General features: G+C 43.5%; 1 protein-coding gene across 8 annotated transcripts in view; it reads right to left on the minus strand.

Annotated features, from left to right (window-relative positions):
- Nucleotides 1-14,311, minus strand: part of BRD4 (bromodomain containing 4) — a 92,915-nt gene that overhangs the window by 68,922 nt on the left and 9,682 nt on the right. For all 8 annotated transcript variants that reach the window (XM_074530203.1, XM_074530202.1, XM_074530205.1 and 5 more), the window contains exon 2: nt 1,139-1,202. The gene's annotated coding sequence lies outside the window, so the exon portion shown is untranslated. The remainder of the gene's footprint in view (nt 1-1,138; nt 1,203-14,311) is intronic.

Here is a 14,311-nt window from a genome sequence, read left to right on the forward strand (position 1 = left end):
TTTTCCCCATTTTTCAGCCCTAAATTTGCATTTCCAGGAGGGATTTGTGGCGCCTCCACTCCTGACTCTGAGGGGAAAATTCAGGAATTTCCACCCAAAATCCTGGAAATCCACCTTGGATTTATTGGGATCCACAAAAATGGGAAAATTCTGATGAAAAAATGAGATTTTGGCACCAAAATTTGGATTTTTCTCCATTTTTTTCAGCCCCAAATTTGCATTTCCAGGAGGGATTTCTGCTCCAGATCCCGATTCTGAGGGGAAAATTCAGGAATTTCCACCCAAAATCCACAAAATGGGAAAATTCTGATGGAAAATGAGATTTTGAGCAAAAAAAATCCCAAAAATTTTGGATTTTTTTTCACTTTTTTTCTCCATTTTTCAGCCCCAAATTTGCATTTCCATGAAGGATTTGTGCTCCAGATCTCAACTCTGAGGAAAAATTCAGGAATTTCCACCCAAAATCCTGGAAATCCACCTTGGGTTTATTGGGATCCACAAAAATGGGAAAATTCTGATGAAAAAATGAGATTTTGGCACCAAAATTTGGATTTTTCCCCATTTTTTTCAGCCCCAAATCCGCATTTCCAGGAGGGATTTCTGCTCCAGATCCCAAATCTGAGGAGAAAATTCAGGAATTTCCACTCAAAATCCACAAAATGGGAAAATTCCGATGGAAAAATAAAAATTTGGGGGGAAAAATCCCCAAAATTTGGATTTTTTTCACTTTTTTCCCCATTTTTCAGCCCCAAATCTGCATTTCCAGGAGGGATTTGTGGCATCTCCACTCCCGACTCTGAGGGGAAAATTCAGGAATTTCCACCCAAAATCCACAAAATGGGAAAATTCTGATGGAAAATGAGGCTTTGAGCAAAAAAAATCCCAAAAATTTTGGATTTTTTTCACTTTTTTCCTCATTTTTCAGCCCCAAATTTGCATTTCCACAAAGGATTTGCGGTGTCTCCACTCCTGACTCTGAGGGGAAAATTCAGGAATTTCCACCCAAAATCCTGGAAATCCACCTTGGATTTATTTGGAGCCACAAAAATTGGAAAATTCTGATGAAAAAATGAGATTTTGGCACCAAAATTTGGATTTTTTCCCTTTTTTCCCAGAAATGCAGAAAATCCGAGCTCACCTCAATCCCAGCTGCGGCTCCTCAGCCCCGGAGCTTCATTTTCCTCCTCTCGCTGCAAAAAGCTCTGAAAAAACCAAAATTTCCATCAATTCACAAATTGCAGAGCAAAACTCAGAAAATTGAGTCCAAAATCCTCCAAAATTTGGGAAAGAATCCCAAAATCACCCCTGAAATTCAGAAAATTGAGTCCAAAATTTGGGGAATAAACTCAAAATCACCCCCAAAATCCAGAAAATGACCCCAAAATTCAGAAAATGGAGCCCAAAATTCCCCAAAATTTGGGAAATAAACTTAAAATCACCCCCAAAATTCAGAAAATTGAGTCCAAAATCCCCAAAAATTTGGGAAAGAATCCCAAAATCACTCCCAAAATTCAGAAAATGACCCCAAAATCCTCCAAAATTTGGGAAATAAACCCAAAATTCCCCAAAATTTGGGAAATAAAGTTAAAATCACCCTCAAAATTCAGAAAATTGAGTCCAAAATCCCCCAAAATTTGGGAAATTAATATAAAATCACCCCCAAAATTCAGAAAATGACCCCAAAAATTTGAGAAACAATCCTAAAATCACCCCCAACATTCAGAAAATGACCCCAAAATCCTCCAAAATTTGGGAAATTAATATAAAATCACCCCCAAAATTGAGAAAATGACCCCAAAATTCCACAAAATTTGGGAAATAAACCCAAAATCACCCCCAAAATTCAGAAAATGACCCCAAAATTCCCTCAAACTTTGGGAAAGAAACCCAAAATCACCCCCAAAATTGGGAAAATTGAGTCCAAAATCCCCCAAACTTTGAGAAACAATCCTAAAATCACCCCCAAATTCAGAAAATGACCCCAAATCCCCCAAACTTTGGGAAAGAAACCCAAAATCCCCCCCAAAATCCAGAAAATTCCCCCAAATCCCCCAAAATTTGAGAAACAATCCTAAAAGTACACCCAAAATTCAGATAATGACCCCAAAATCACCCTCAAAATTCACAAAATTGAGTCCAAAATCCTCCAAAATTTGGGAAATAAACTTAAAATCATCCCCAAAATTGAGAAAATGACCCCAAAATCACCCCCAAATTTCATAAAATTGAGTCCAAAATTCCCCAAAATTTGGGAAATTAATATAAAATCACCCCCAAAATTCAGAAAATGACCCCAAAAATTCAGAAAATTGAGTCCAAAATTCCCCAAACTTTGGGAAATAAATCCAAAATCACCCCCAAAATTCAGAAAACTCCTCCAAATCCCCCAAACTTTGGGAAATAAACTTAAAATCACCCCCAAAATTCAGAAAATTCCCCCAAATCCCTCAAACTTTGGGAAACAATCCCAAAATTCCCTCAAACTTTGGGAAATAAATCCAAAATCACCCCCAAAATCCAGAAAATGACCCCAAAATCAACCCCAAAATTCAGAAAATTGAGTCCAAAATTCCCCAAACTTTGGAAAATAATCCTAAAATTACCCCCAAAATTCAGAAAATTGAGTCCAAAATCCTCCAAAATTTGGGAAATAAACTTAAAATCCCCCCGAAATTCAGAAAATGACCCCAAAATTCCCCAAACTTTGAGAAACAATCCCAAAATCACCCTCAAAATTTGGAAAATGACCCCAAAATTGGGAAAATTGAGTCCAAAATCCCCCAAAATTTGAGAAATAAACTTAAAATCACCCCCGAAATTCAGAAAATTGAGTCCAAAATGCCCCAAAATTTGGGAAATGAACTCAAAACCACCCCCAAAATTGAGAAAATTGAGTCCAAAATCCCCCAAACTTTGGGAAATAAACTCAAAATCACCCCCAAAATTCAGAAAATTGAGTCCAAAATTTGGGAAATAAACCCAAAACCATCCCCAAAATTCAGAAAATTGACCCGAAATCCCCCAAACTTTGGGAAATAAACTTAAAATCACCCCCAAAATTGAGAAAATGACCCCAAAATCCCCCAAAATTTGGGAAATAAACTTAAAATCATCCCCAAAATTCAGAAAACTCCTCCAAATCCCCCAAACTTTGAGAAACAATCCTAAAATCACCCCCGAAATTCAGAAAATTGAGTCCAAAATTCCCCAAAATTTGGGAAATAAACCCAAAATCACCCCCAGAATTGAGAAAATGACCCCAAAATCCCCCAAACTTTGGGAAAGAATCCCAAAATTCCCTCAAACTTTGGGAAATAAATCCAAAATCACCCCCAAAATTCAGAAAATGACCCCAAAATTCCCCAAACTTTGGGAAACAATCCCAAAATACCCCCCAAAATTGAGAAAATTGAGTCCAAAATTCTCCAAAATTTGGGAAATAAACCCAAAATCACTCCCAAAATTCAGAAAATTGAGTCCAAAATTCCCCAAAATTTGAGAAACAATACTAAAATCACCCCCAAAAATCAGAAAATTCCCCAAAACCCCCCAAAATTTGGGAAATAAACCCAAAATCACTCCCAACATTCAGAAAACTCCTCCAAATCCCCCAAACTTTGGGAAATAAACCCAAAAATCCCCCAAAATTTGGGGAATAAACTCAAAATCACCCCCAAAATCTGGAAAATTGAGTCCAAAATCCCCCCAACTTTGGGAAATAAAATCACCCTCAAAATTCAGAAAATGACCCCAAAATCCCCAAAAAATTGAGAAACAATAATAAAATCACCCCCAGAATTCAGAAAATTGAGTCCAAAATTCCCCAAAATTTGGGAAAGAATCCCAAAATCACCCCCAAAATTCAGAAAATTGAGTCCAAAATTCCCCAAAATTTGGGAAATAAACTTAAAATCACCCCCAAAATTCAGAAATTGACCCCAAATCCCCCAAACTTTGGGAAACAATCCCAAAATCACCCCAAAAATCCAGAAAATTGAGTCCAAAATCCCCAAAAATTTGGGAAAGAATCCCAAAATCACCCCCAAAATTCAGAAAATTGACCCCAAAATCAACCCCAAAATTTCGGAAATAAACCCAAAATCCCCCCCAAAATTGAGAAAATGACACCAAAATTCCCCAACCTTTGAGAAACAATCCTAAAATCACCCCAAAAATTCAGAAAATTGAGTCCAAAATCCCCCAAACTTTGAGAAACAATCCCAAAAATCCCTCAAACTTTGGGAAATAAATCCAAAATCACCCCCAAAATTCAGAAAATTCCCCAAAATCCTCCAAACTTTGGGAGCTGCTGCCCCAAACCCCAAACCCTGGCCCAGCCCCAGCCCAGGCTCATTAAGGGTTAATTAGCATGAAGGGTTCATTAGCATGAAGGGTTCATTAGCTCGGGTTCACCCAGCCCCAGGGAATTCCCTCAGGTTGGAAATTCTCATCCCAAAACCTCAGCAATTCTCTCAGGTTCCCAATTTCCAACCCTAAAACCTTGGAAATTCCTTCAGATTCCAAATTCCCAGCCCAAAATACCCAGGAATTCCCTCAGGTTGGAAATTCCAACCCCAAAATATCCAGGAATTCCCTCAGGTTCCCAATTCCCAGCCCAAAACTTTGGGAATTCCCTCAAGCTGGAAATTGCCACTTCAAAACCTTGGGAATTCCTTCAGATTCCCAATTTCCATCCTCAAATACCCAGGAATTCCCTCAGGCTGGAAATTCCAATGTCAAAACCTTGGGAATTCCCTCAGGTTCCAAATTTCTTCTCTCAAAAATTCCCTCAGGCTGGAAATTCCAACCTCAAACCCTCAGGAATTCCTTCAGATTCCAAATTCCCATCCCTAAAATATCTGAAATTCCTTCATATTCCAAATTCCCATTCCAAAATACCCAGGAATTCCCTCAGGTTCCAAACTCCCATCCTAAATAAACCAGGAATTCCTACACTGTCCCAATTCCCAGCCCAAAACTTTGGGAATTCCCTCAAGCTGGAAATTCCCACTTCAAAACCTTGGGAATTCCTTCAGATTCCCAATTTCCATCCTCAAATACCCAGGAATTCCCTCAGGTTGGAAATTCCAATGCCAAAACCACCAGGAATTCCCTCAGGTTCCCAATTTCCATCCCTAAAATATCTGAAATTCCTTCAGATTCCAAATTCCCATCCTAAAATACCCAGGAATTCCCTCAGGCTGGAAATTCCAATGTCAAAATCTTGGGAATTTCTTCAGGTCCCAAATTCCCAGCCCAAAATATCCAGAAATTCCCTCAGGTTCCCAATTCCCAGCCCAAAACTTTGGGAATTCCCTCAGACTGGAAATTCCCATCTCAAAACATCCAGGAATTCCCTCAGGTTCCAAATTCCCATCCTAAAAAAACCCAGGAATTCCCTCAGTGTCCCAATTCCCATCCTAAAAAACCTGAAAATTCCCTCAGACTTCCAATTCCAACCCCAAAACCTCAGGAATTCCCTCAGGCTGGAAATTCCAATCCCAAAACCTCAGGAATTCCCTCAGGTTCCCAAATTCCCATCCTAAAATCTCTGAAATTCCTTCAGATTCCAAATTCCCATCCCAAAATACCCAGGAATTCCCTCAGGTTGGAAATTCCAATATCAAAACCTTGGGAATTCCCTCAGGTTCCCAATTCCCATCTTAAAATATCTGAAATTCCTTCAGATCCCAAATTCCCAGCCCAAAATATCCAGGAATTCCCTCAGGTTCCAAATTCCCAGCCCAAAACTTTGGGAATTCCCTCAAGCTGGAAATTCCCACTTCAAAACCTTGGGAATTCCTTCAGGTTCCCAATTTCCATCCTCAAATACCCAGGAATTCCCTCAGGCTGGAAATTCCAATGTCAAAATCTTGGGAATTCCCTCAGGTTCCAAATTCCAACCCCAAAACATCCAGGAATTCCCTCAGGATGGGAATTCCAATCCTCAAACCTTGGGAATTCCATCAGGTTCCCAATTCCCAGCCCTAAAATATCTGAAATTCCTTTAGATTCCAAATTCCCAGCCCAAAATATCCAGGAATTCTCTCAGGCTGGAAATTCTCAGCCCCAAAACCTCAAGAATTCTCTCAGGTTCCAATTCCCATCCTAAAATACCCAGGAATTCCCTCAGGCTGGAAATTCCAATGCCAAAACCTCAGGAATTCTCTCAGGGTCCCAATTCCCAACCTTAAAACCTTGGAAATTCCCTCAGATTCCAAATTCCCAGCCCAAAATATCCAGGAATTCCCTCAGGTTCCCAATTCCCAGCCCAAAACTTTGGGAATTCCCTCAAGCTGGAAATTCCAATGCCAAAACCTTGGGAATTCCCTCAGATCCCAAATTCCCAACCCAAAATATCCAGGAATTCCCTCAGATTGGAATTTCCCAGCTCAAAACCTCAGGAATTCCCTCAGTGTCACAATTCCCATCCTAAAAAACCTGAAAATTCCCTCAGACTTCCAATTCCAACCCCAAAATGTTGGGAATTCCGTCGGGCTGGAAATTCCCATCCCAAAACCTCAGGAATTCCCTCAGGTTCCCAATTTCCATCCTAAAATATCTGAAATTCCTTCAGATTCCAAATTCCCAGCCCAAAACATCCAGGAATTCCCTCAGGATGGGAATTCCAATCCTCAAACCTTGGGAATTCTCTCAGGTCCCAAATTCCCATCCTAAAATACCCAGGATTTCCCTCAGGCTGGGAATTCCAATGTCAAAATCTTGGGAATTCCCTCAGGTTCCCAATTCCCAGCCCAAAAAACCCAGGAATTCCTTCAGTGTCCCAATTCCCACCTTAAAACCTTGGAAATTCCTTCAGATTCCGAATTCCCAGCCCAAAATACCCAGGAATTCTCTCAGGCTGGAAATTCTCAGCCCCAAAACCTCAGGAATTCCCTCAGGTTCCCAATTCCCATCCCTCAAATCTCTGAAATTCCTTCAGATTCCAAATTCCCAGCCCAAAACCTTAGGAATTCTCTCAGGTTCCCAATTCCCATCCCTAAACTTTGGGAATTCCGTCAGGCTGGAAATTCCAACCCCAAAACATCCAGGAATTCCCTCAGGCTCCCAATTCCCATCCTAAAAAACCCAGAAATTCCCTCAGGCTGGAAATTCCAATGTCAAAACCTTGGGAATTCTCTCAGGCTCCCAATTCCCAACCTTAAAACCTTGGAAATTCCCTCAGATTCCAAATTCCCAGCCCAAAATATCCAGGAATTCCCTCAGGTTCCCAATTCCCATCCTAAAAAACCCAGGAATTCTCTCAGGCTCCCAATTCCCACCCCAAAACCTTGGAAATTCCTTTAGATTCCAAATGCCCAGCCCAAAATATGCAGGAATTCCCTCAGATTCCAAATTCCCATCCCAAAATATCCAGGAATTCCCTCAGGTTCCCAATTCCCAGCCCAAAACTTTGGGAATTCCCTCAAGCTGGAAATTCCCACTTCAAAACCTTGGGAATTCCCTCAGATTCCCAATTTCCATCCTCAAATACCCAGGAATTCCCTCAGGTTGGAAATTCCAATGCCAAAACCTCAGGAATTCCCTCAGGTTCCCAATTCCCATCCCTAAAATATCTGAAATTCCTTCAGATTTCAAATTCCCATTCCAAAATATCCAGGAATTCCCTCAGGTTGGAATTTCCCAGCTCAAAACCACCAGGAATTCCCTCAGTGTCACAATTCCCATCCTAAAAAACCTGAAAATTCCCTCAGACTTCCAATTCCAACCCCAAAATGTTGGGAATTCCCTCAGATTCCCAATTTCCATCCTCAAATATCCAGGAATTCCCTCAGGCTGGAAATTCCAATGTCAAAATCTTGGGAATTCCCTCAGGTTCCAAATTCCAACCCCAAAACATCCAGGAATTCCCTCAGGTTCCCAATTCCCATCCCTCAAATCTCTGAAATTCCTTCAGATTCCAAATTCCCAACCCAAAACATTCAGGAATTCCCTCAGGATGGGAATTCCAATCCTCAAACCTTGGGAATTCCCTCAGGTTCCAAATTCCAACCCCAAACCATCCAGAAATTCCCTCGGGTTCTCAATTCCCATCCCCAAAACCTCGGGAATTCCCTCAGGTTCCAAATTTCCTCTCTCAAAAATTCCCTCAGGCTGGAAATTCCAACCTCAAAACCTCAGGAATTCCTTCAGATTCCAAATTCCCATCCTAAAATCTCTGAAATTCCTTCATATTCCAAATTCCCATTCCAAAACCACCAGGAATTCTCTCAGGTTCCAAATTCCCAGCCCAAAAAATCCGGGAATTCCCTCGGGCTGAAAATTCCCAGCCCAAAACCTCAGCAATTCTCTCAGGCTCCCAATTCCCAACCTTAAAACCTTGGAAATTCCTTTAGATTCCAAATTCCCATCCCAAAATATCCAGGAATTCCCTCAGGTTCCCAATTCCCAACCTTAAAACCTTGGAAATTCCTTTAGATTCCGAATTCCCAGCCCAAAATATACAAGAATTCCCTCAGATTCCAAATTCCCATCCTAAAATACCCAGAAATTCCCTCAGGCTGGGAATTCCAACCCCAAAATATCCAGGAATTCCCTCAGGTTCCAAATTCCCATCCCAAAACTTTGGGAATTCCCTCAAGCTGGAAATTCCCACTTCAAAACCTTGGGAATTCCCTCAGATTCCCAATTTCCATCCTCAAATACCCAGAAATTCCCTCAGGCTGGAAATTCCAATGCCAAAACCTCGGGAATTCCCTCAGGTTCCCAATTCCCATCTTAAAATATCTGAAATTCCTTTAGATTCCAAATTCCCAGCCCAAAACCTCAGGAATTCTCTCAGGTTCTCAATTCCCAGCACAAAAAACCTGGGAATTCTCTCAGGCTGGAAATTCCCATCCCAAAATATCCAGGAATTCCCTCAGGCACCCAATTCCCATTTGGAAACACTCAGGAATAATTCCAGTGACTCCCTGTCACCCTGAAACATCCAGGAATTCCCTCAGTGTTCCATTTCAATCCCAAATAAACCAGGAATTCCATCATTTTTCCATTCCCACCCCAAATAAACCAGGAATTCTCTCATTATTCCATTCCCATCCCAAACCATCCAGCAATTCCCTCAGGCTCCATTCCCAGCCCAAACCACTCAGGAATATTTTCAGTGACTCCCTGTCACCCCAAAACATCCAGGAATTCCCTCACAGTCCCATTCCCACCCCAAAATATCCAACAATTCCCTCAAGTATCCCATTCCCATCCTATAAAAGCCAGGAATTCTCTCACTGTTCCATTCCCATCCTGTAAAACCCAGGAATTCACTCAGGGTTCCCAAAATCCCTGAGACACCCCAGGATCCCAATTCCTACTCCAAAAATCCTGGGAATTCCCTCAGTGCCCCATTCCCACCCCAAAACATTTGGGAATTCCCTCATTATCGCATTCCCACCCCAAATCATCCAAGAATTCCCTCAGTGCCCCATTCCCACCCCAATTAAACCAGGAATTCTCTCATTATTCAATTCTCATCCCAAACCATCCAGCAATTCCCTCAGTGTTCCCTTCCCATCCCAAAAAACTCAGAATTCCCTCAGCATTCACTCCTCGTCCCAAACCATCCAGGAATTCCCTCAGTGTTCACTCTTCATATTAAAAACATCAATAATTCCCTCAAGTGTTCTCTTCCCACCCCACAAAATTAAGGAACTTTCTCTGTGTTCCATTCCCAGCCCAAAATATCCAGCAATTCCCTCAGTGCCTCATTTCCACCCCAAATCATCCAAGAATTCCCTCAGTGCCCCATTCCCATCCCATAAAACCCAGCAATTCCCTCAGTGCCTCATTTCCACCCGAAAACACCCAGAAATTCCCTCAGGCTCCCAATTCCCACCCCAAACCATCCAGAAATTCCCTCAGTGTCCCATTCCCACCCCAAACCACCCAGGAATTCCCTCAGTGTTTCATTCCCATCCCCCAAATAACCAGGAATTCCCTCAGTGTTGCGCTCCCAACCCAAAAATTCTGAGAATCCTCTCAGTGTCCCATCCCACAAAATCCAGCAATTCCCTCAGGGTTCACTCCTCACCCCAAAATATCCAGCAATTCCCTCAGTGTCCCATTCCCATCCTATAAATCCCAGGAATTCCCTCAGAGCTCACTCCTTATGCCAAAACACCCAGGAATCCCCTCAGAGTCTCATTCACATCCTAAAACAATCAGCAATTCCCTCAGGGTCCCATTCCCACCCCAAACCATCCAGGAATCCCCTCAGTGTTCACTCCTCACCCCAAAACATCCAGCAATTCCCTCAGTGGTCACTTCTCATCCCAAAAATCCTGGGAATTCCCTCAGTGGTTCACTCCCATTCCAAAATATCCAGCAATTCCCTCAGTGTTCGCTTTCCATCCCCAAAAAACTCAGAATTCCCTCAGCATTCACTCCTTGTCCCAAACCATCCAGGAATTCCCTCAGTGTTCACTCTTCATATTAAAAACACCAATGATTCCCTCAGTGTCCTCTTCCCACCCCACAAAATTAAGGAACTTTCTCCGTGTTCCATTCCCAGCCCAAAATATCCAGCAATTCCCTCAGTGTCCCATTCCCATCCCAAAACAACCAAGAATTCCCTCAGAGTCCCATTCCCACCCCAAATAAACCAGGAATTCTCTCATTATTCCATTCCCATCCCAAACCATCCAGGAATTCCCTCAGGCTCCATTCCCAGCCCAAAACACTCAGGAATATTTTCAGGGACTCCCTGTCACCCCAAACCATCCAGGAATCCCCTCAGTGTTTCATTTCCATCCCCAAAACATCCCAGAATTCCCTCAGAGTCCCATTCCCACCCCAAAATATCCAACAATTCCCTCAAGTATCCCATTCCCATCCTATAAAAGCCAGGAATTCCCTCAGGATTCCATTCCCATCCTGTAAAACCCAAAAATTCCCTCAGGCTTCCCAAAATCCCTGAGACACCCCCAGGATCCCAATTCCTACTCCAAAAATCCTGGGAATTCCCTCAGTGTCCCATTCCCATCCCCCAAATAACCAGGAATTCCCTCAGTGTCCCATTCCCATCCTATAAATCCCAGGAATTCCCTCAGAGCTCACTCCTTATGCCAAAACACCCAGGAATCCCCTCAGAGTCTCATTCACATCCTAAAACAATCAGGAATTCCCTCAGTGCCCCATTCCCAGCCCAAACCATCCAGGAATTCTCCCAATGTTCACTCCTCACCCCAAAACATCCAGCAATTCCCTCAGTGGTCACTTCTCATCCCAAAAAATCCTGGGAATTCCCTCAGGGTTCACTTCCCATCCCAAAAATCCTGGGAATTCCCTCAGTGTTCACTTCCCATCCCAAAAATCCTGGGAATTCCCTCAGTGTTCCACTCCCATCCCAAAAAAACTCAGAATTCCTTCAGCAGTCACTTCTCATCCCAAACCATCCAGGAATTCCCTCAGTGTTCCCTTCCCATCCCAAAAAACTCAGAATTCCCTCAGCATTCACTCCTTCTCCCAAACCATCCAGGAATTCCCTCAGTGTTCACTCCTCATATTAAAAATACCAATCATTCCCTCAGTGTCCTCTTACCACCCCACAAAATTAAGGAACTTTCTCTGTGTTCCATTCCCAGCCCAAAATATCCAGCAATTCCCTCAGTGCCTCATTTCCACCCCAAAACATCCAGGAATTCCCTCAGTGTCCCACTCCCACCCCAAAATATCCAGGAATTCCCTCAGCATTCCATTCCCACCCCAAATAAACCAGCAATTCCCTCAGTGTTCTGCTCCCAACCCAAAAATTCTGAGAATCCTCTCAGTGTCCCATCCCCATCCCACAAAATCCAGCAATTCCCTCAGTGCCCCATTCCCATCCCAAAACACCCAGGAATTCCCTCAGCATCCCATTCACATCCCAAAACACCCAGGAATTCCCTCAGCATCCCATTCACATCCCAAAACAATCAGGAATTCCCTCAGAGTCCCATTCCCATTCCAAAAATCCCGACAATTCCCTCAGTGTCACATTCCCTTCCTATAAAACCTGTGAATTCCTTCAGTGCTCCATTCCCATCCCAAGAAAAATGGGAATTCGCTCAGTGCTCACATCTCACCCCAAAAACAACAGGACTTCCCTCAGTGTTTCACTGCTATCCCAAAACATCCAGGAATTCCCTCAGTGCCCCATTCCCATCCCAGTAAAACCCAGGAATCCCCTCAGTGCTCCCTCCTCATCCCAAATAACCCAGGAATTCCCTCAGGGTTCACTCCTCATCCCAAAGCATCCAGGAATTCCCTCAGTGTTTCATTTCCATCCCAAAACACTCAGGAATTCCCTCAGTGTCCCATCCTCATCCCAGAAAACTCAGGAATCCCCTCAGTGCTCCCTCTTCACCCCAAAACATCCATAAATCCCCTCAGGGTTCTCTCTTCATCCCAAAACAATCAGGAATTCCCTCAGAGTCCCATTCCCATTCCAAAAATCCCGACAATTCCCTCAATAACACATTCCCTTCCTATAAAACCTGTGAATTCCTTCAGTGCTCCATTCCCATCCCAAAACATCCAGGAATTCCCTCAGTGTCTCCTTCCCATCCCAAAACATCCAGGAATTCCTTCAGTGCTCCATTCCCATCCCAAGGAAAATGGGAATTCGCTCAGTGCTCGCATCTCACCCCAAAAAGAACAGGACTTCCCTCAGTGTTTCATTGCTATACCCCAAAAACAGAAGAATTCCCTCAGTGTCCTCTTCCCATCCTATAAAACCCAGGAATCCCCTCAGTGCTCCCTCCTCATCCCAAATAGACCGGGAATTCCCTCAGGGTTCCCTCCTCATCCCAAAACATCCAGCAATTCCCTCAGTGTTCCCTTCCCATTCCAAAAATCCCGACAATTCCCTCAGTGTCACATTCCCTTCCTATAAAACCTGTGAATTCCTTCAGTGTCCCATTCCCACCCCAAAACATTTGGGAATTCCCTCATTATCCCATTCCCACCCCAAAACACCCAGGAATTCCCTCAGTGACTCCCTGTCGCCCCAAAACACCCAGCAAACATTCAGCAATTCTCTTAAGGGTCCTTTTCCCATCCCAAAAATCTTGAGAATTTCCTCAGGGTTCACTCCCCATCCCAAAACATCCAAGAAATCCCTCAGAGCCCCGTTCCCATCCCAGCAATCCCCTCAGTGCCCCATTCCCATCCCAAAACATCCAGGAATTCTCTCAGTGTCCCCTTCCCATCCCAAAACATCCAGGAATCCCCTCAGTGCCCCCTCCCCATCCTATAAAAGCCAGGAATTCCCTCAGTGTCCCATTCCCACCCCAGACAAACCAAGAATTCCCTCAGTGTTTCATTCCTATCCCAAAAATCCCAACAATTCCCTCAATGCCCCATTCCAATCCCAAAACATCCAGGAATTCCCTCAGTGTTCACTGCTCATCCCAAAAATCCTGACAATCCCCCCCAGTGTCCCCTTCCCGTCCCAAAACATCCAGGAATTCCTTCAGTGCTCACTCCTCATCCCAAATAAACCGGGAATTCCCTCAGGGTTCCCTCCTCATCCCAAAACATCCAGGAATTCTCTCAGTGTTCCACTCCCATCCTATAAAAGCCAGCAATTCCCTCAGTGCTCCATTCCCATTCCAAAAACCCCGACAATTCCCTCAGTGTCACATTCCCTTCCTATAAAACCTGTGAATTCCCTCAGTGCTCCATTCCCATCCCAAAACATTTGGGAATTCCCTCATTATCCCATTCCCATCCCAAAACACCCAGGAATTCCCTCAGTGACTCCCTGTCACCCCAAAACACCCAGCAAACATTCAGCAATTCTCTTAAGGGTCTTTTTCCCATCCCAAAAATCTTGAGAATTCCCTCAGGGTTCACTCCCCATCCCAAAACATCCAAGAAATCCCTCAGTGCCCCGTTCCCATCCCAGCAATCCCCTCAGTGCCCCATTCCCATCCCAAAACATCCAGGAATTCTTTCAGTGACCCCTTCCCATCCTATAAAAGCCAGAAATTCCCTCAGTGTTCCCTCTTCATCCCAAAACATCCAGGAATTCCCTCAGTGTTCACTCCTCATCCCAATAAAACATCCAGGAATTCTCACAGTGCCATTCCCACCCCAAAACACCCAGGAATTCCCTCAGGCTCCCAATTCCCATTCCAAAACATCCAAGAATTCCCTCAGTGTCCCATTCCCATCCCAGACAAACCAAGAATTCCCTCAGTGTTCCATTCCCCTCAAAAAACATCCAGAAATTCCCTCAGTGTCTCCTCCTCATCCCAATAAAACATCCAGAAATTCTCACAGTGCCATTCCCACGTCAAAACCTCAGCAATCTCCT

Source organism: Zonotrichia albicollis, chromosome 32 (assembly GCF_047830755.1).
Source record: "Zonotrichia albicollis isolate bZonAlb1 chromosome 32, bZonAlb1.hap1, whole genome shotgun sequence".
Taxonomy (NCBI): domain Eukaryota; kingdom Metazoa; phylum Chordata; class Aves; order Passeriformes; family Passerellidae; genus Zonotrichia; species Zonotrichia albicollis.